The sequence below is a fragment of the Aphelocoma coerulescens genome, chromosome 4 (assembly GCF_041296385.1).
Source record: "Aphelocoma coerulescens isolate FSJ_1873_10779 chromosome 4, UR_Acoe_1.0, whole genome shotgun sequence".
Lineage (NCBI taxonomy): Eukaryota > Metazoa > Chordata > Aves > Passeriformes > Corvidae > Aphelocoma > Aphelocoma coerulescens.
Genome location: NC_091017.1, coordinates 72,650,363 through 72,670,117, shown reverse-complemented (window position 1 = coordinate 72,670,117; position 19,755 = coordinate 72,650,363). Strand labels below are relative to the sequence as shown.

The 19,755-nt window shown below is 37.4% G+C and overlaps 1 protein-coding gene across 4 annotated transcripts in view; it reads right to left on the bottom strand.

The window, feature by feature from the left end:
• Positions 1 to 19,755, bottom strand: part of CTBP1 (C-terminal binding protein 1) — a 235,757-nt gene that overhangs the window by 201,906 nt on the left and 14,096 nt on the right. Inside the window, exon 1 of one of the 4 annotated variants that reach the window (XM_069014661.1) lies at positions 2,498 to 2,512. The exons of the other annotated variants lie outside the window; for them this stretch is intronic. The gene's annotated coding sequence lies outside the window, so the exon portion shown is untranslated. Of the gene's footprint in view, positions 1 to 2,497; positions 2,513 to 19,755 lie in introns of those variants that run through there. 4 annotated transcript variants of the gene reach the window in all.

Sequence of the window (19,755 nt, the reverse complement as noted above, 5' to 3'; positions counted from 1 at the left end):
TCTCAAGTACGTTTGTACAGCTCCAAATACAATCTAACTAAAGTTCTTTAGGCTACTCCTCTGGGAATGTTCCAATGAAATTCAGAAGTCTACTGTCATAGAATCACAGAAGATTTGGATTTAAAAATCATTTCATTCCAACCCTCCTGCCATGGGCAAGGACACCTTCCACTAGACCAGGTTGTTCAGAGCTCTGTCCAGCCTGGCCTTGAACACTTCCAGGGATGGGGCAGCCACAGCTTCTCCAGGCAACCTGTGCAGGGCCTGCCCACCCTGTGGGTGAAGATCCTTTCTAATATCCAACCTAAACCTTTCCTGACACAACTTCAGGCCATTTCTTCTTAGCATCTGCCATCTCAACCATACATAAGCCTGTGTACCTGCATCTCATTCCTGGCAACAGGTTAAGGAAATGGTAGGATATGCCAGTTTCCAGACCCCCCAGCACAGACCTAAAAGGCCTGGTCCTATGTTTATAGCAAACAACAGCTTTAACAACAATACTCAAGTGGAATGATTTCTTAGACAATTTGTGTAATGTCTTCTGACAATCTGCTGCCAAAAAATTAAGGAATTGCTTCATGCCAGCTATGCTAAAGCCTTGCTAAAGGACAGTGAGCAAGTGAGGTCTCCACAGAACTAAAAGCCAAATTTAAAGAAATTCAAAGAAAGTGGGCGGATAGAAATACAGCGTACACCTCAACACAGAGCTCCCAGGAAGGCGGTCAAGGAAGAGAATAGCTTTGGAAATAGGCAGGGAAGCCACAGATGGACAATGGCAGCTCTTTGCACAAAGCCGAGGCTCGAGAGGATGGAGCTTTGCCAGGCAATGGAGAAACAGCTCTGCTGCGAGCTCGTGGGTGGAGATCAGAGGGAAGGCAAAGGAAGAGGACTATTCTGCATGCAGCAAATGTCCTGTGGTCACTCTGAAACAACCTCCAGCCCAGCAAAACCAGCAACACCTTGCCTGCTCTAGAATGCCCTGCCACAATGCAGTTGAACATTTGCAGCCTCAAAATGAAGGTGCAAATGTGAACGGGTCACGGCAAACCACGAAGTTTTCCGGAAACACAACAGACTTCTCTTCCTGGAGTCCAAAATTCTAATTCAAAACATCAGGTATTCCCACCTTTAGGACAAAAAACAAACCAAAAACCAACCAAAAAACCCCAGCCTAAACACCACAAAGCTCAAATTGCTTGCACTACTTCTGGTTTTCAGGACTAAAATCTACATAAAACCTTACTAAGTAAAATCTCAGAGGAAAAACAGCTTTACTAATTTATGAAAAATCATGATTCAGAGCACCTCTCCTCCTTTTCCTGCCAGCAATGAGGCAGAATTGCACTCTAGAAATGTTCAGTAGAGTGGATTTTCAGGTGATCTCACATTTATTACACAAGCTTAAAGCAGAGCACCATACCTAACAAAATGAGATTCAAGTGATTCTGCCTGTATGCTTCTGATTCAGAATAATTTACAGTCAATTTACTTTCCAACTGTTTTAAAGTTTTTGTCTGAAGAAGAAATCAGAGGGGAAAAAGGACTCAAAAAAGACATGAGTACAGGCACCACAGGAGTCCCTGGTTTCACATCATCCAGCAAAAAGAGCTCTGAAGAATGTGACAGCCAGTCCTCTGATCTGTGATTCCTTGATGTCTCCTAAAGCACTTACTTCAGTTTCAAGTAACAAGATGAAGATGATACCTTTTTCCCAGTCCTTGAGTCTGACACTAAGGTCCTTTGATAGACTAATACAAATGAAAATAATATTAGCCCCTTTGTAAAGACCTAAGGCCTCAAATATATAATAAAAAATAAACATTGTGTCAGTATCTACTAGCATTGATTTAAGCTTATTTGAACTGAGCAAAATCAAATATTAAGTTTTTACTTCTTTGCTTTAAATGCATCTACATAAGAGCAAAGACATTTTATTTATATAGTTATCCCTGGAGAGAGAGTTCAAGTTTATTTTTTTAAAGATGGTGAAACCTGGAACTTCAGATGCACTAAAAACCTTTAAGGAGCATTTATGTTCAAATACTAGTGTGATAATACTCATACTGTCAACAAGAGGAACTGAATCTGCAAGGCATGAAAAACTTTGGAGGTCACCAATTTAAAAATCTCAGTTTGATTATTCTGCAATGATTAGAACTTTGCTTCCCCACAGCATAAATTGTCTCACTGTACAAAAAGAAAAACAAGTGAGTAAAGCAGTAAAAAAAGGCCCTTACAGTTTGATATTGATTCTCTAAGAGTTGTTCCAAAGGACAGTGTTTCTTCTTGAAGACAAAATATAGATGTCTTCTCTTCTAGTGACAGCCATACTAACTCAGCTGTCTTCTATTGAAAAACATGTCAGACTTGTGCCTGCTAGAACAGGGTCTTTCCCCCCAGAAAAGACCTCAGAAATGTATTTGTAGTATTTGCAGTGATTTTTTTTTTCCCCCCTCCCTTTCAGAATAAAGGGTTAGCCACACTTCATTTTTACCTTTTGTTATATCTTCCTTCCCCTTGGTCCCGTTCTCAGCTACAAACAATTGAAAGCATCAGTTGTAACCATGAAACACTAAAATGGGATTTTCTTCATTACTTCCCATTATAAACTACAGTGTAGTTACACTGAATATTGCTCACAACTGCACTGCACTCCAAAAATGCCTTTAGTACTTCCTTTTAGGTGAAGTAAACTGAACCTCTACATTAAAAGATGTGTGTTTCTTAACTAAAAAAAAAAAAATCCCGGTTATAACAGTTACTGATTCCAGCATTTTTAACACATTTATTTTGTCCTCCTTGTCCAAATATAATTTATACTTGGTGTGTGCTGCAAGAAAACAAGGCATTGCAGGGCTATTCTCAAACTAGCAAAGGCTTTTAAAAGCAATGTTTAACTTCTGTGACTTGTTCAATCAACTCCAATTAAATCACTTGGTAAGAACAGATTACTCCCAGGAGGGAATGCTGCAGATATTAAGTCATTACACTTCTCAGGGAAAGTGAGATATTCCTGTATTTAGAAAATTTATAGAACACTGCAGTTAGTAAAAACTGATTATAGCTGTACATCATTGATAAAAACCTTAATGAATTAACAGCATCTATTTCAGATAAACACAATTTTTGATGGATGAACACAAAAAATTCAGTTCTGGAGACATGTAGTTGTGTATATACACTGAATAACCTACTACCAATTTGAAGTAAAAAGTAATTTAATCCACATATTTCTGTTCTAGGCATCAATTCCTTAAGTGTTTATTAGAATCATTCCAAGTATTTTCTCTCTTATAGTTAGAGCACACTAAATCGTTAAATTCAGAAGAAAAAAAATTACCAAAGATGTTTCCAGACACCCTTTGCATCCAGAAATTCCAGCCAAGATGACTTTAGACCTGTTCTTATTGTTCCACCTGGAGACATGAAAGACCTGTTAAGTCATCTTAATAGAGAACTTGTCCCTGGGGTGTCTTCAGCAAGTGATACATTTCATGATAGTCAAAGGGTCATAAGCAGAAGCAACAAATAAGCAATGTAGCACTGAATGTATGTTCTGGATTTATTAGAGAAAATTGAAAGCATTGCAGCACCAAAACCTAATACACCATTAAATACAGCATAAAACACAATAAATACCTCTATACCTTAGTTTTATTACATATTTTACAAATATTTTAAGCCACAGTCCATTAAGCTATTTTATTCCCACTATGGGGCTCTGGAGGTGATACATGAGAGCTCCAACTTATTTCTGTTCTTCAGAATGTTCTTATTTATATTTCATATGCAGTTTGTCACAACTTAATTTAAATAGCTGTTAAATAACTGTTAATCTGGTCCTAAACCCATTAGATGCTTTTACATCACATTCAAGAAATCCACTACTTAGTTGCTTTTCTGTGTCCATACCTAAAAGTATACAGACTTTAGCACAGCAGTCAGTACACATCATTGGAACATATTGTAGCAAAATGTAATAACATTTGCAGAAAGCATGAGATTCAGTGTTCAGTATGAAAAGACTGATGTTGAGAAATATTTCTTTTTTGTAAGTTGATAGGATAAACACACCCCTGGAACATTCCGTTCATGGCAGGAGACTAAAAAAAAAAATAATGCCAAGTTAGTTTTTCAATGCTGACAGAGTGAATGGGACTTTGCCCAAAAAAACCTCACATGCATCAGAAAAATTCTGTCAAAAAACAAGCTTAGTACTACATCTTCTTTGTGAAGAATGCACCTCAATCTTCTCAATCTAAATAGAGATAAACTCTATTTGTCCAGTAAAAGGGGTTAGGCACTCTCAGAGACACTGATGCACAAATGAAGCCAACTTTAAATGCAACTCTGGAAACACAGTATGAAAGGTGACCAAGGACTGAAAGTGCAAATCCTCCAAACATCTGTTAGTCTAAAACCTCTTGAAAGTAAATGAAGTAAAAAAAGTAAATGAGTAAAATGAACAAGAACTTTAAGTGTATATTCAAACACTGACTTTTCCCATATTCAATAGCTGACAAAAGGCTCAGGATTCACAAATCTCATCTCTAACAACAAACAAACAGAACAAATACAAGCAAAATCAGATCATACAAACTGGAAAAAAAGGAAAAAACCCACAAGACTTAAGCTGCCAGTGGACTGTTGTATCTTTGGGAGCTTTTTTTACTTGTCGTCTCAGACATATTAGATTGTGTCATGACCAAGTGGTGCAGCTTTATTGAGTTTAAAACAGCAGACAAAGATTAATGCAATACAGCAGCCTTTATGAACTTACCAGCAGTGTAAGGACTGGAACTGGAAATTCAACAGACAAACACAACCACGAGGATGCCCATGCATCAACTACTGCACCCAGGAGGTCTTCACATGTACATTTTTTGTTTGGCATTGGCTTTTTTTACACTACATATGCTTTTAACTGAACTGCAGCATCTTGTATTGTTTAAAGAACTGCACTCAGTTTATTTTTTTCTACTTATTCTGAAGCAAAATACTAGAGATTTCTAGATCCATGACTTACAAAAAACTAGATCTTTGCCTGTGATTAAGCTATTTGCATTTATACAGGACAGGTACAACAGACAAATTGTGCAGCAAAAAAAAAAGCAGAGGCTTTAAAAAAACTATCAAAATAAGTAAATTTTCAAGACTTTGAATCAGTGACACCTCACCTTTTGTCCTACAAGACAGAAAAAAGGTCACCAGAATAAGATGGATCGTGCAATTGCCCCCAAAAGTACCTGCCCATGATACATCAAAATAAATCTTCTTCCCTGTAACTATGTAGAAAATACCGTCCTGATGACTTCTGTTAGCTGTTGCTACATTTTATGCTTCAAAAGCCTTCATAAACTATTCAAAAAACCCTCAAGTGAGAAAATGTAGCTGTTTTTCAGAACATCAATACTAGGTTCCTATATATCTAAGCCAATTTATTTGATTCTTTACCAGCTATATAGATAAACACAAAAATAAACTATTTTGTGAACATTCTGCAGTTCCTCTGAGAGCAGCTGTTACTGTAAACATGTTTCGCTAGAGGCAAATTCTGTTCTTTCTCTTTTCATGTAATTCCTGCCTTCCTCTAATTTTCAAGGTTGCTTTAGTGGGAATAAAACAATAGGCAGCCAAGCCAGATAGCACTGTAGTTTAAGTTTTACAAAAATGTTTCCCCACACAGTAATACATATTTTATATACACAAATCTTCTTCCAGATCCTGAGAATGCAAAGTTTGAGTCAATTCTCGGGTTTGTTGTGTTGGTGTTTTGTTTTGTTTTTCCCAGGGAAAGCTTTTACAAACCATCACAAACTGCACCACTACAGTTCTGAAGCTACTCAATACTAACAAGCAGTTTTCTGCATGAGATTTTTGAATAGCTATATGAATTCTCCTTATTTCAGTTACAGTTTCGTTCATATAAATATTTTACTATCAAAACAAAGAAGAAATGTTCTAGTTGAATTTTCTAAATTCCCCTATATAATCAAGCAAATACTTATACTGAAGGGGAACTGGTGCGAGAAGGAATTTAACATGGCAGAAATATTACACACACACATTGATTATTTTAGCATTTCCTAATATGACAATCATCTCCCACAGAAGCACAAAAACACATGAAGGAGGAGGTATTTATGCACCATGAACATGGACTGACCACAGACACATAATGCTTGACCAACCCAAATGCAAAAGACCACAGGTAGGACAAAGCCCCACATCTCACAGCAGTCTCAGCTGGAAGGTGAGGGAGCAGGAGCTGCACTAAGGGGTCACACAGGTTGTAAACTGGCTGCACCACTCAGCCCAAGGAGATTAAATAAGTGGCTTGGCTGGTGGCACATAATAAACCAAACAGTTATTAATGTTTGAAATCCTTATCAGCAAACCAATGGAAGAAACAAAATACATCTACAGCAAACCCAGTACAATATCAAGCTTGCAAAGGGGAGGATTGATATAATATAGAGATTCAGCTCAAAGGAACTTTGATAAACTAGGAGGCTGGGCCAGCAGGAAGGTACCAGTAAGAAGCACAAAATTGGACACCTGGGCCAGAGAGACCCACACCTCAGTACAGCCCAGGAACAGACTGCAGCCCTGCTGGAAAGGTCCTGAAAGAGTCACCTTGGGGAAAACAACTATCACAGAGCCAAGCTTATCTCAGCAGCAAACAGAACAGGGCTCAAAAGCACAGTTGCAGCTTGGGAGGTTTACACTGGTCTCAGACCTTTTCCTCAGGGCACAGGCAGTGCAGCAGAGGAATAAGCTGTCCAATGCAATGGTAGAAGCTGTACCATGGAGATCTCCAAAATGAGGCAGATAAAGCCAGAGCTGGCATAACCTCGTGCTGTCAAGAGCTCTGCTCTGATGGGGAAGCTGAACAAGATATCCTGCAGAAGTCCCTTAAACCCCACAGGTTTGGGATTCTAATCTGCAGAACCCTTTACAAAAACTCTTCCACATCTTAAGACATTTTCTGTCAGCAAGGTTCTCTGTATTAGCCAAGAAAAGTCTATTTTCACATCCAATTTATCTAGAGTAAGATATTTTCTCATGCAAGTACAATCAACCTCAGCTAAAACTAAACTCATTAACTATTTCAAGTACTGTTATTGAGAAAAATGCCTCCAGGTTTCAGCTGTTGAGAAACTAATCTAAACCAATATTGCTGTTGGGTGAAAGGAATGTCTGTGATAGTTGCTACACCCAAGAAAAAAAACAAGGAGCTGCAAATTTTCCTCATCCTCCCCTAAAGCTTCTGTCTGTGAGAAATGTTCAGCATTAACTGAAAGGCTGACCTTAGACTAATTGATTTATTGGCTCATGGCACAGCAAAATATCTCAGTCTCTTGAGGACAAATCTTGGCTGTAGGGTTGAGGGGTTTTTTTTATTTTAGATGAACATTAGTATGCATCTTTCCTACTAAGGAAAGACAAAATTAAGTCTTGGTCACAGCAGACACCATCAACGTTGCATTTGTGACACTGCAGCCAGTTTTAGGCTCAGACTTCTTCAGGTGCTCACATTCAAGCAAGGTCTAAACAATGCTGATTCCAAGGTCTGTAATTCAATGTAACTAAAAATCTAGTCCCAGCTAGAACAGACACTTCCATTTTTTCATTGTGTGGGTTTTTCTGATCTGAAAATACATTCCCTTCTCATAACCTCCACCATGCCACTATAAAGTTGGCTTAGCTTTTGAATACTTCACCCCTTTCGCCCCCACTTCTCCACTACACTGAACACAAATTATTAGACTGCACTCTGAAGACTTCTGTAAGATATCCCAATGACAGCTACTGCCTCTCACTCAGTAGAAGGGAATTAACTTATGTTTTCCCAAACCTGTGAAGCCAGACTCCACCAAAACACCTGTGGCATTTTCAACCAAGCACCTCTGAGCTTTCTGCTGTGAAATGTCTCCCTCACACTAGAGACAAGCTCCCACACAATCATCAGCAAGTTCATTTAGCAACAGCGGTTCATGACCTTGCACCAATTCAAACAAACTCTAGAGTACCTCAAATGCCCAAGCAGGCACCCTCAGAGATCAACTATTAAAACAGATGGACCACAAGAAAAAAAGGTAGAGAAAGATTTAGCACCATCCACATTTTATATACAGCATCCCAAAATTCTTTACTTTATCTGAAGGATTAAACCCCACATCTCTCACCTACCAAAGGTGTTTAGGGCAAAGCAAGTCTAGAATAGGCTGTCTTCCACCCATCTGGTTACATCTGAGGCACAGCACAGGGGAGAATTCAAAGCTGAAAATGGTGGGACAAAGTACAAGAGACTATTCTGTAAGAAAAAGGATACCCAGCTGAGACAGAGACTTCAGGTCTGGTTATCTGCTTTCAAATTAATTTCAACATTTTGTAGAAAGGACTCAGGATATTAAAAAATAAGCAAATTTGTCAGTTCAACTTCCAAAGCAGGTTATTCAAGATTATACTCCTAAAGGTAAGGAGGCAGTGATCATTTCCCAGCTTCATGGCACACAGACAATTACTATAAAGCCAGCATTCCTACTGCCTTATTCTCAGGCTAAAGAAATATTTCTCATAAAAGTATCCCACTAAGCCAGTAAACAAATACATGTTGCCACCTGCTAGAAACGGGAAACAACTGTTCACAGCACACTGCTCAGAGAGCAGTGCAAATCTGCTCATGCCATGTGTGGAAGCTGTAAACGACTTGTCTAACTTGGCAAAGAGAATATTAGGAAAACTTTACAAGTCTCTGCACTTGTTTATGATGAGACATTAATTTATATCATTCCTGATTAGATCCATGTGAGTACTTTTGATCTATAAATAAGACTCCCTGTTGAACTACATGAAGCTAATTCAAAACAAGACATTCTTTTGCTGGAATGTGAGCAGCTGTGCAGAAAATAATTGGGATTGCTAGTCAAGGACTTCTATTTCAAAGTATTCCCCATGTAAACATGTTTTTTGTTGTTCTACTCTACAATTCACTATTGTATTTCTATTTACAGTATGATATTGTAACTCCTCGATGTCATTAGAGAAGAGTTGAAGGTAGAGAACATTTTTTCTCTTTGCAGGGGAGCCCATCAGTGCTCCAGCCTCTCACAAATTATCTGTTTTATCACAGCCAGGATTAGAGCACAAAGCAATACAGTTAAACTCACAGAATTCTATTATGGAACAATCATCATATAACTATAAAGAGCTTGAAAAAACAAACTCTTAAATGTGCCCAGTAGTGACCCTTGAAGAAGTTCTTACTATTTTCTCTCACATCAGATCTTTGGATGTACTTTATACCTACCTTATAATCTCACTTTAATTTTCCTTCCATTCCTGAAACTCAGCCATCCGTTATGCCTGAATTGCTGTATCAGTCTATCTGTTATGCTTTCCAGCAACATAAATTTCTTACTTTGTCAAGTCTCAAACATGAATTACAATTTCTCCAGGGAATAAAGTAAAAATTAAATTTAAACTCTCAGCATGATCAAACATCCTCCCACTGTCCAGATATGTGGGCACTGAAAACACAGATTTGTCTTCAGAAGACTTTAGAAAAAAAGAGCATCGAGAATGAGCATTTGCTTTCCCTGGCTGTAATCCTCTCTTTATTACTATGTCCCTTGGTAGCCTCCAGTTACAGCAGTTACACACCATATAAAGTCAAGAGCTGAAATTAATTTTTTCTTAAACTTGTTGTTTGCAATAGGAAATGTGTTTAATCAACTCTAAGTAGGAAGTTACAACTTTTATTGATAGACTTGCAGTTAGCAAAAAAATATTCTAGGCAGTTCAGCCCCCAAAAAAGTGGTTTAGGGTTACTCTTCAAAGCAGCAGCTGGATTGGTTCCTGGAAACTTCTTGTCCAGAGAACATTCACAGGCTGGCAAAACATCTGGTGAGCAGCAATAGCTCTGATTATCTCTGGCTTTCCAATTACTGGAAATCCAAGGCTTGACACTTGCAGATCAGCCAGGTCAGGGGATGAACATCCCAGGCAGTGGTTACAGCCTTGAGCTCTACTCACCCCCAAACAGAAAAGAGGCAGAAGCACCAGGTTTAAGAGCATGAGAATCAAAATTACAGCGAGGGAACAGGAAATGGGGGCTAAAAGAATGAGAGTGAGCACAAAATTTGATTGTGGTTTTACTCTCACCTATTTATTTTCACCATTTTGTCATCAACTACAAAATCCTGTAAAAACTTCTTAAACTGATTTTTGGCAAGCAACCAAGAGATAGCTCCCTGATAATGAAACTTCTAGTTAAAATCAATTTACTACTGGCTACAGCAAAAATATTTAGTTATTTAAATTCTAGTTTTATATTGGTTAGTTTTTTGAAAACTCCCATATTTAGCAACTATATATTAGGGAAATAAGGGAGTAAGGTGTTTAAAGACTCAATAAACACTTAATATTCAACCAAAGAACCAGCAGTATTTGGTTAACTTATATTAAAATCAATGGTAAACTTACTGAATAGTAAAAAAACATGGTTAGTACATGCATCCCAAATTCTCTTTTTAAGGCTTGTTCTTAGTACCTTATCAATTACATTTTACTGCACAGAAAATTTAATTGACACAATTAAATCAGATTAAATGAATATGATTAAGGGTGCAAAATCAGGCATGGCAAAGTTAGGAAACACTAAAATTAGAAAGTAACATGCTCTGCATTTTTCTAAATAGGAAGAAACCTTATGAGAGAAATCCCACCTTACTCCTCAAGAATTTGTTTATTGTACACTATTCAAATCCTGCTCCCAAAAAAGAACATCCTAATATGCTTTTCTCTGGCACTTTCAACTGTAATACCTGAATACTTATACATTCATTTATTTTCACAGAATAAGTATTGTGAAGAAAGCATCTTTTTCAATCTGCAAAATAATGAAACTAAGGCACAAGAGAGTTAAGTTCAGAGGTATTAAACGACTCAAATAGCCAATATAAGACTGTTAGACCTGACTTCTCAGATGGCATGGTTCATATAGTCAAATATTCAAGCCCTGTCTCAAAGTACATCGCACCATTCCAAAGGTATGGTCAGCCTCAGCTCCTAAACTGCTAAAAGAAGGTAATCTTCAAGTGTCTCCCTTTAATTCTCCCACACAAGAGATTTCATTCTTCACTTGTACACTTTGGTATGTCTATCCAGCAAGTCAATATATCCCAAAGAACAAAAACAATACTAAGATAACCACAAAAATTACTGACTTCTGCTGCCTTAGTGAGCTAAACTAGCTTGGCAGGCACAAGATTTGATGTAAAGGAAGAAAAGTGACAGCTTCAGGTGGAGGAGTGGGATTTCCCCTCTTGGAGTCAATTGTTTGTTGGACCAGATCATGGTGCCCAGCTGAATGACCCGCTGAAGAACAGACTGCCAAAGCTGGCAACTACCCCAGAATAAAAAACCAGCCATCACAAACCTTTCTAGCAGTGGAAGAACAGAAGAAACAGCCATCTCGTTTCCCCAGAAAACACCTTTTCTGATTTTAACTGCTACCCACCATTGCTGCATCCTAAGGAATGGATCTATCCAGGAAAAGTACCCACTTCCTTAAAACCATACACATTCCTGGTTTTGCAACACAAGGTAAAAGATCTCATAAGCAATGACTTCTCTTACCACGGTTTTGCACTGACCCATCTACAAACCAGCGTGCTGGACTCCCACAAACAGCCTGCACAGAAATCAACACAAACAAGAAATGACAACTCCAGCATCCTGAACGAAGCAGAAATCCTGTTGACAACACAATATATAGATAAATAATAAAAGATGTCATCATAGTGAACAGCATATTCATTTACCAAATTCTGAGGGTTTTACTCTGGAAACCTCATCACTTATTTTAGTATGCACTATGCATTCACCAAGCCCTCCAGCACCCTTTTTTAAATGGAAGGAATAAAAATTCTGTCACACAGAATATTACTGATAGTGAAAAGTTTCATATTTGCCATAGTAGCTCTGCCACATGGACAGAGACGATGATGGACAGAGAACTACAAAACAAACAGATATAAATTGTCTCTGGGCAACAAGACCAGGCCTTAGGGCTTCACTCCATAAATACTCCCAGTTATGCTGATGCAACTGTTCACAGGAATGCACAGTGCAACACAATGCTGAAATGTTTGCATTTTTTTAATCAAAGAAAAAAACAAACCATCAAACAAAAGACCACAAAAATCCCACCTTTTAAGCACAGTTTACACCACTAGTAAAGTTTATACAGCCAAAAGGAATTAGACTTCAATAGAGGAAAAGGGAGGAGGGAATACCAAGCTGTATTTTCACACATGACACATCAGAACAGTGTTCCATTTGTCCTGTCACCCTGTGTTCATTTCCCCTGGTCTCAATTCAGCACGTGATCCTCTCATTGGGAATGGGAAGGGTTAAGGAACTGAATAATTCAATAGTCCAATTATTTTCATTTTCAACTCCTCTGTTCTTATTTTGACAGCAATGTCATTTTAATGGACTACAGGTTCATAGCCAGAACCTCTTTAACTGACTTTCTGAGGCTTCTATTTGAATGCAGTGATTATTTTCAGGTTTTGATGAAAACACTTGGCACAAATTCCAATAAAGTAATAACCAGATAAAATTCCAAGTGCAATCTTCCCAAACTTCCATGCATTGGAAAGCATGAATAGCTGTCCTCCTTTTTCAAATGTTCCTCAGTAGCAGATACACTTCATTCTTCTTACCCCTTTCTGAGATGGAGAAAAACTTTCTCCATGGAATTCTTCAAAATATTGTCGAGATTTTTAATGCCACATGCAATTTCATTTTAATGCCAATTTTTAAGTTGCTTTTATTTTTCATCTTCCCTTTACTTTTTTATTTGCAACATCCTACACTAGTATAAAATTAACACTTGGCTAATACATTTGATGGATTTGTTAGTCAAAAACTGCATGTTCCAACAATATTAAAATGACATTAATGAGAAAACTGCAAAGCTTCTTTTTAAATCAAATTGAGCCTTTTTCATTTACTTCTTTTTTAAAAGCAAAATCCCTGACTGAGCTATATTACAAACAAAGATGTTTGTTTGAAATACTGGAAAGAAATCTGTTCTGCTGTTTCCATCTCTTTGTTCCACCTTTGGTATTGCAAATCAGATCAGCTCCCATGCTCATGCCTGGCAATCAATAAACAGTATTCAAGTCTGTGTAATTTTTGGCAGTTTGTTGTAACTTTACTGGCTGTAATTAAAATAACAAGCAATCAAATAGTAACTTAAGTATTGCAAATAAAATAAATTGTGAAACACATAACTTGTTAGCCAGCTTTTACAGACCTAAATATCCAAGTGCTTTTCATGTACTCTAGGTACTTCCAGAAAGCAGCAAGTGTATTGCAAAGTTTCACACGCTGGTTTATTTAACTTCTCCATCCTGGCTGTGCTGAGCTGACTCTCCCTCCAGTCCCCAGTGAAAGATCAAAAGATCAGAGCTTCTACAATTCTATTTCTCATTTTCAAATACCTGAAGTTTATTTCCTTAATTCCTTTTTGGCAAAAAATGTGTAATCCTCATATAAAAGTGTCACCATTGTAAATATTTCAAAGTGAGACAAAAGTTCAAAAGAAATGAAAGCATTTTGTTAGATTCTTCCTTTCCCCTCCTCTTTAAAAACAACTAATTCTTAAGGGTTCTAGTGCCAAATACACACTACAAATACTTGAAACTACAAAAAAGTTCTAGGATACTATTTAAAATACTCCTAATTTACTCAAAAAACTCATAAAATATATTTATTAAAACGTATTTTCAAACTTGAATTTAAAGCACTTGGGAATTAGACAAATTTTAACCGCATAAAGGAAAACTTAATAAACTTTTCAGAGAATCAGCATACTTGGCCCTGCAACTTTCCTGTATCAATGTATACACTGAGAATGAAAAACAAGCAATGTAAATTTATGAGTAATGGTAGTAACACAATGAGATACTCATTATTTTAAATTACAATATGTAAGCACAAAACAGCCTGCACATTCCTTTCCAACTTCTCTAGAATAAAAGTAAAACCATATAGGCTGTAATTTAAGATTTAATATCACAAATTTACTACTACAACACAGAGCCATTTTCTGGAACAGGCCCAAAAGAAATGTAAAACATAGTATACAGTACTCAGTGGAACTCCATTTTCAAGTAACAGGACCACTCAAGTCAATCTAGAGAACACTCTGTAATAAGTGAGAACAACAGGACACACTCACCCTCAACAGAATACAAGATTAACAGCCCAGATTCACTTCTGAACTTGACCAGACTTTTCCAGAAAGGAAAACCCACATTATTTTAGGGGAAGATAACAGATAGTCTACTAATTTATTTTTATAGTTTCTTGGCTAAGTGTTTCCACCTGTTTCAATATCCAGAAACATACTTTCTTCTACAGACATTTGAAAGTAAGAAGGGGGAAAAAAGAGAGATCTTAGAAGCTCTAGTAGCTTCTGTGGGCATAAATCAGGTTTAATTTAGAAACAACCAAACAAATCACAGTCCTTGCTACACTAACATGGCACATTCCAACAGCCTTGCTCTTGATTTCAGAACCACATGAAGCACTGCCATGTTTCCATGGGCTGGTTCAGCAGCACAAAGCAGACAGTTCTTAAGTCATCCAAAAGGAAGTTTCATGAACTTGACACTGAGAAAGAGGCAGACAAAAAGAACCAGGTTTGAAAGTGTAAAAAAAAATTTAATTCCTGTGGTAAAGCTCAAGAATTTACCTGTCAATCAGCCATTGAAAACAGTCTGGGAAATAGTCTTCTTAAACCTTTGGATTAATGAACAGTTCATATTGCACAGTCTAACAACATTTAAGTAGTTCCACATCAAAAGTTTGATTTTTTTCTTCTGTAAAATAGCAAGGAAATGCAGTTTTATCCAGACACTTTTAAAACAAATCAGCTGGAAAAAAAAAAAAAATTAAGGTCCTTTGAGTACAAATTTGCACTAGATAAAACCTTAAATAAAAAAATACAGTCATTAGTGAGTGTGTGCTCTAATTAAAAATTCATTTGACCAAATTCATCAGACTATTTCTCCAGGTGGACCTCTCAAGATCCAGAGTAATTAAATCTCACTAAACACTCAGGCCATGAGAATAAAAGAAAAGTTACTGTTTCTCCACCATAACTTTGAATTGTCTGGCCAGACATATGAGATGGCAAAAAAAACTCCCATCAGCCCCAAAACTGTAGACAGAATTGTCCTTAAGGACAAACACATAAATCTAATCATCAGATTTTTGGGCACAGGTTTCAGGTGGAACAGTAAATACAGCCATTCTTTTCAAGAGGCTCATTAGGTTTACTCATTTGGTGTGACTAAGCCTATGCTGGGAGGGCATTAAGGTTTTCTCATTAAATCTCTCATCTTTGGAGGTATGGAAGGGGAGAAAAGAGGACTCCAGAAGGGGACTCCATGAAAGGGTGCAAACAGTGAGAGTGGAACCTGACCCACGCAGCCCAATTCCCACCCACCTGCCCTGGAAATTCAGCACCTAAATCAGTGCCTGGGAGGAAGGAGAAGATCTGCAAATGCTTAGCTTTCATTGCCCAAGCAGCAATTGCACAACAACACAACAGTAGGCCAAACAGCTCTGGAAATCAAGAAGAAAATTCTTTAAAAACTCCACTTTCTGAGAAAACAATTCATGTGGAAGTATAGAACATAATGAACTCCCAAATGTTTTAGCAATATAGTAATGAATAAACCCATGAGGGCTGAATAAGCATTTACACAAATGCATTTAGAGAATTCATAAAATAGCAGGCCACACCAGATTTAAAAAAAAAAAAAAAACCCACAGGATGAAAATGCTCCAAAGCTGCATCTCATATCTTTAAAGCCAAACTGTAGAATAGGGAAAGCTGGCACACTCTGAAGAGAGATTTTTTGAAAAGTGATGAAAACCAAAACACAGACCGCACCAACTCATTGGCTGGCACTCCTAAACAGCTGCCAACTCGTGTCCTTGCACACCCTACGAAGTATTAAAGAACACTTTAATTAAATGGACAGCTTGAATCTTAAACTAACTGATAGCACATAGCACTCATAGCTTCATACTGGAAATTGGTTAAACATGGTAGTCATTGCCAACAGTTGACTGTCCCAGAATGCATATGCCAAAAAACAAATAAAACATGCTGACAGAGTTATATCCCTTTACTTAAAAGCACAATAAAAAAAAAAAAAAAAGTGAGAGGCACTGAAATTTCTCCTAGTTGTCCTGTTCTATTCTCAGGTTCATAGAAAAAATAACTGGAAGGGAGAGCTCAAAGAGGTCACCTGGCCTGCTCCTTCCCAAGCCCAGATCATATTCCCTCAATCCACACAGAGTTGTCTAAACAGGAGATTAAGGTCTCAGGTAACAGACTGTGTAGGATTTCTGGGCAGAGGACCTCAGAGTTTCTGTATCATTATGCTTAAAAAAAAAATATCTGCTGGTTGAATGGTAATGAAGTTCAACCTGCCTGACTCTCTCTTGCTTTGATCCAAGTTCAGTATTTCCTGTACTCTCCCACCATGTCTCTACAAATACTTCTTGCATACCTAAAAGCTGTTACATCAACCCTCAGTAACCTTCTCTTCAGATTAAACTTTAATCAGTTCTTTTATTCCTCATTCCAAGTCAGGTTTTCCAAGACTTAAGTCTACATGACAATTTAATACAATTTAATTTAAAATGTAATACAATTTAGTAGAATTTCATATCTTGCAATGAAATCTGGCATAAAATGAAGTACTGTGAAACAAAAGATAAAATCTTGAAAGAATCCTAGAACAAACCCACATCAAACAAACATTTCAAAAAGAATGCGAGAATGCGAGACATTAAAGGGTTTCTTTGGTCTCAATATTTTAGCCAACCTCAATATCACTACAGGTGAAGTAATACATCACAATTTTATCAGTTACTTTCACTGATAAAATCATGAGCAAACTGACAAACCAGATGCTTTTTCTCATACAAATATCACACTGGCAAATACCCTCTTATTGGACTGCTTGCCTTCCCTTTTCCTACAGTACTCATATTGATGGAAAACAAACACATATGAACAGTTTTGTCACCACCTCTACTGCTCCAGGACCACAATACGTGACTGGTGCACAGCCCACACATCCCTCTCAACCCTGTATCAGTCTATGTCACTTCACAGAAAGGCATTTCTATAATTACAGATTCATTTCTGTCTCAATATTAAACATGCTATATTACAAAAACATCTGACCCAAATAAAAGCTGAAAGCAGCTGTTGTTTTTCCAAGATAATTCTTCCAGCAATCCATCATAGAAAAACAGAAAAACTCACAAAGTTTCTTTAGAGCAAAAGTGATTTTTTTTTAAGATTATTTCCAAACTTTAGGTCTTCAATATTGATAATCTGGTCTCTAAATAACATTACTGCATGTTCTAGCTCAGAAAAGGACTTTATGCCAGCCAGACTTTTATTAAAAACTACTTGTCTTAACACCTTAGCTGATTTCTCCCCAATATTCAGCCTTATATTTTTGGACACTAATGGGAGATTTCAGAATCCAAAGTACACAAAGAACCAGAAGTAACAAACAAAAAATCTAGTACACAAACTGAAAAGGAATACAAAGGAATCCTAAAGGCATTATCTTAATTTTGTCCTAGTAATCACTTGGCCATACCATTACTTACAACACGACACTTCTATATCACCAGGATTATCCCCTAGTGATTCCAATGGAAGTAGAAGGACGAAACAATGTTCAGCTTTAGGAGGAATAAGCCATTATAGTACCAGCGATATGTTTTAATACCCAACAGATGTTAACAAGGTTTTATATTGCTTGGCAGGGTTTTGCTGTGCTGTAAAGCTGACTAAGACATAAGACAGAGGTGGTGGTAATTGCCTTCCCTTTCAGGTCTACGTCATCTTTGCAGCTCATCGACCATAATCCAAATCCATTAAACCCACATGAAACTATCAGAAAGCTACAAACACCGGATAAATGTGACTCTCACCTTAACCTATGACTTGATCAGCATCAGACACAACAACAGTTTCGTATGACAAATTGTATCTAGAGCAATAAAAGCTTCTATGTCATCTTTAAACCACACGTTTTCTTTCTGTCTTGAAGTATGGAGATCTGTAACTCATAAAAGCAGCAACCATTTCACCCAGGAGACACAAGCCCTGAGATATCAGAGTCTTGTTTTAATACAAACTTCTGGAACACCCAAGGGCTCATCTGACTTGTTTTCAGTGACCAAAGAAGAATCTAAGCATTGCCAGTATCAATTCCTCACCAAAAAAAGCATACTTCCTCACAGAAGTGTACCTCTGCCTAAAGTGCACACCCACAACTAACAACCATCCTAAAAATGATCTGGAATTAGAACTAATTGTGATGATTGTTTCAACATTATAAAATCAAGTATGAGCCCCAAAACCAGTTAGAGGAAGGAACAAATTCCCTTTCTCTTCCTCCTGAGCTCACTTAAACACCTGAAGCAGAAAGTTGCTTAATAATGTGAATACAACAGCATAATTCTTAACCCGACTCTCAAGGATGCACATGCCTACAATGAAGGTGCCACGCTTTGAAACACCGAGAACTGAACTGACAGCACCCCTCTTTCACCTTTTCTGCTTTTACATATGAAGTATTTAATAGAGTTGACAAAGATGACTAAATTCAGTCTTCTTTCTATCATGTCTCCCCACATATCCTCCCCAAACCCAAATGAAGAATATTTTGAAAAAAGTTTGGGTCAACACCATTTTTTTTAACACCTAACTGTGAGACACCTGTTATAACATCTTGTATTATACATGACTGTGTCTAAAATGCTTTATTACATTATTGAGCTTATAACATATGCATCTCCAAACAGTCTACATCATGAAGTCTTTCTGTGTTTAGAAAAACAGTACCCTGTGAAATACAATACCTTGAGTCTGGAAAGCAAAAATAAGCAAATACAAATGATTAGTAGTTCATTTCAAATCTAGCAACAGCAAATCCCCAGTCAAAAAGAACAGGGAAATGGAATCATGCCTACTTTGACAAACAGCAGCCACAAAAATAAGGTGGCAATTTCACACTCCCTCTTGCACTATAATCTAAGTGACTCTATCATATCCTCCCCAGGTAGGGGATTTATAAGGTATCAAAGAACCACAAGGGAAAAGCAATGCAAAGAATGAATAGGGAAGGCTTCTCACTGGAGAGGATGTGGGTTGCATCAACTCATGCCATGAATGCATAATTTCATTTCCAGGTTCGGTGAATTTTCTGCTCTCCTTGAATAGGTATTAGGTCTTGGCAAACAATCCAACCCCACATCCCATGGAAGGATGAAGACTCTAAATTGTAGAATTTTAGTACTAAGTGCAGCTGGTGAAAAGATCCCAGCTATTTTCTCTACATAAGAAGCAGCATCATATACATAATCACGTGACTACAGAACTGGCTGTAGGACACTTTTTGCTCAGGAGGAGAAGAAAAATCCATTGCAGCTTACACTTTGAGCAGGATACAGAGACACTGATGAGTCTGAGCCTTCTTTCTCATCAGTATGACAAAAAGAAAGGTAGATATTTTTGAGACCACTGTCTATCATCATCTTTCCTGCAGTCTCTTAGTCCCTCAGAATTCTTTCACTACAACCAGCTCAGCACATCACTGCAATTTTGCTGTTTGTTCAAGTGTCCCCACT